The following is a 3110-nucleotide window of genomic DNA, read 5'->3' as shown; positions in this document are numbered from 1 at the left end:
CTTCCACTCGTAATATATGGTCCTAGGTCTCGAATTCTATCAGGTTTAGTGCCAACTATCGACGCCCCATGGAAACTATAACACCCGGATATTGGAGGGGAGGATCCGAACCTATCTATGTGTTTACTTTATCGCGGTACGTGCTTATTAAACCAATAAATCATTCTCAACTAATCACCCAAAAGTCGCCTGTCGATACCTCACCAGAAAACCAATATGAGGTAATAGAAGTGATTAAGGGGTTATTTAATGTCTTAATTTGAGCAGAGAGGATCTAGATCGAAGATCCACTGTGCCTATATGACTATAATCAGATCGATCTTAACAAGAACATTATTGGTTTTTTAGAGGGAAACCCACTGGGATCTATGGTAGGTTTGTTTCAAAGATTGTGGATATCATGTTTTTATTAGTACCTAATTCTAATTATTTGCGTGAATGAAAACAATATTTCTTGAAGGAAATTTTTTTTAATTAATTAGTGAAAATAATAGGAGGATTTTTAAAGTTACCTATGTAGTTATGTATGTGCCTACCTAAAAAGATACAGGGCACATGGCTCTTCGATAGTTCAAATCTTGCACTTTTCACAGTCAGAAATGCCTTCTACAAGTAGAATCTCTCAGTGAACCTGACTATAAATTTAATTATTTTGATTCCATCGGACATGACGCCAAATCATTGCTTTCGGCCTAAGAAGTATGCAGTTAGGTATTGTTAACAACTTCAGATTGGTGTAAAATTTTGCACACTTGAGCCTTCTAAAACGTACTTAACAGATATGTATGGCATTTTAGGACATGAGTTCGTTCGCGATACAGAAAATTATTCTGTTCACTATAAAAATCTAATATAAAGCAATTAACTATCCAGTCTAATCATACACGATGAATACGACTTTCAAAGTCAGCATTGTATGTTGTTTTATAAATCACGACTTTTCATAAAAAAAAGCCTCGGATTTTCATTGGGAGAGATGGGGGTGTTTATTATTTCTGCATGGGTGATTTTTAAAATGGAAAAAAAGAGAAGTTTAAATACTCCCTACTATCCAGTCTAATCATACACGATGAATACGACTTTCAAAGTCAGCATTGTATGTTGTTTTATAAATCACGACTTTTCATAAAAAAAGCCTCGGATTTTCATTGGGAGAGATGGGGGTGTTTATTATTTCTGCATGGGTGATTTTTAAAATGGAAAAAAAGAAGAGAAGTTTAAATACTCCCAAGTAAAGCAGGTGGACTAGCTTACTATTCGATGCTCAATGCTCCATATCGAGAAAGAAAACCCCCCAGGGAGTCCCAGAAGAACCCTATAAAGAACCCTACTGTAAGCTCTCCCCATCCAGCTCTCTCTTTGATAAAAATCTACATTAAAACTGAAGCACCCTTCAAACTTTCTGAGCACTTGTCGCGAAATAATGTGTACGATTGAAATCAAACCCGGGACCTTCGTAGTGGAAAGCATCAACCCTCATCCCCCATCGGGGAGCCCTTTGTTCAAATCCGATTGAAACTTTTAGCTGTGTTTTCTTGGAACAAGTTGTAAGCTTAGATAAATTATTTGTTTTTTTCGTCCTCCAGTATAGGTACCTGCAAAGGATGTCCAGATATGGTTGAGGACTTAAGGGTCCAGTCCGTACTTAGATACGGGTGCGCTCTACTTCCCTAGGGCCCAACCTTTTCAGAGGAAGATCGACTTGAATTTTCAATACGGTCTTGTGATCAACTTACCTAACGAGAGACAAGTTTAGAATAATCGGGTGTGTAAGATGAATTTGCCAGGTTCAAACACTGCTGGGTCTGCTGGTCGCGATCGATTTGAAATCAATCCGTGATCGACCGGTTGGGCAGCCCTGGTCTACTCCCTATCAGTATTTCCTTTCGACACAACGGACGGCCAACGTGGAAAACTTTCTCTGAAACAATGAATCAGCCTCGAAGATGTCCTGATTTCTTTTAGAATGACAATATTGAGACATTGATGTAGCATGTAGTTTTACCTATTGAACCGTGTGAACTGAACAACCAATGAATGAAATGCACCTGGAAACAATGAGCTCTGATTGGAAACAACAATGGTCTGTCTTCGGCATTATGTCTTCCTCTACCATTTGTCCACTCAAAGAAAATATGACGAAATATTGTTTCATTCAAATGAATGGCCACTACTTTTGTTTTTCGTTTTGACCTTCCCCATATCCGTTCCTCGAATCCAAAAATTAGCTTAAGGATGAAGGAAAGAAGAGTTTCAGAAATTGAATACAAAGAGTTTTGAATTTATATATTTTTAAGTATTTATTTTTTTTATTATTATTTTCGTTTTGTATAACAGGTTTTAATTTTACCTATGTATAATAATATATCATAATTATATTATGTAACATTAAATATATAATATCTTCAAAGTAAATTAAAGTGACTAGATTACAAAGCGAGATCAATATTACAAGTTCACCTGGAGGACCGATATAGGGAAAGAGTGTAACCTATGACAGCTGTTCTTCATTCGAGGATTAGAGGAATGCCTGAAATATTTGTCTATACAATGTGCTCTACACACAATAATAGTACATATCAGAATATTCAATAAGGAAAAAAATACGAGAGGTAGGTATAAAAAACAATCCTTCATTTCTAATCAGTAAGTAATCAAGATAGTAACAAGGTAAGTAGGTATTTTTTAAATTATTAGATAATAGTAAAACTATACTAAGTACCCAAGGCCAAAAGTAATGTAATATAGCCACTTGAATTAACTTCATTAAGGTTCTGTATAACTATTTTAAAAGCATTTTCTCTCAAATTCTTAATTTGTTGAAATACAAAAAATAATAATGAAAATTAGGTATTACAATTGAATTTAAATTGTTAATATATTTAAATTTTATTATTAATAAAAAATAATACTTCACACACAAATTAAATTATCACTAACGTTTTAAATACTTACATTTAAGTTTAAAAAAATTATAATGATACTAAACTGGTTTATAAAAGGTGATAATTTCGCACCTGTGCCTACATTTACCTATTGTGTATTAATTAAATTGATATTGGCTATATGTATAAAGGCCGGTACATATAAATCCCTATGATTGACGTAGA

Source organism: Diaphorina citri, unplaced genomic scaffold (assembly GCF_000475195.1).
Source record: "Diaphorina citri unplaced genomic scaffold, Diaci psyllid genome assembly version 1.1 scaffold665, whole genome shotgun sequence".
Lineage (NCBI taxonomy): Eukaryota > Metazoa > Arthropoda > Insecta > Hemiptera > Psyllidae > Diaphorina > Diaphorina citri.
This window is presented reverse-complemented; position numbering follows the sequence as displayed.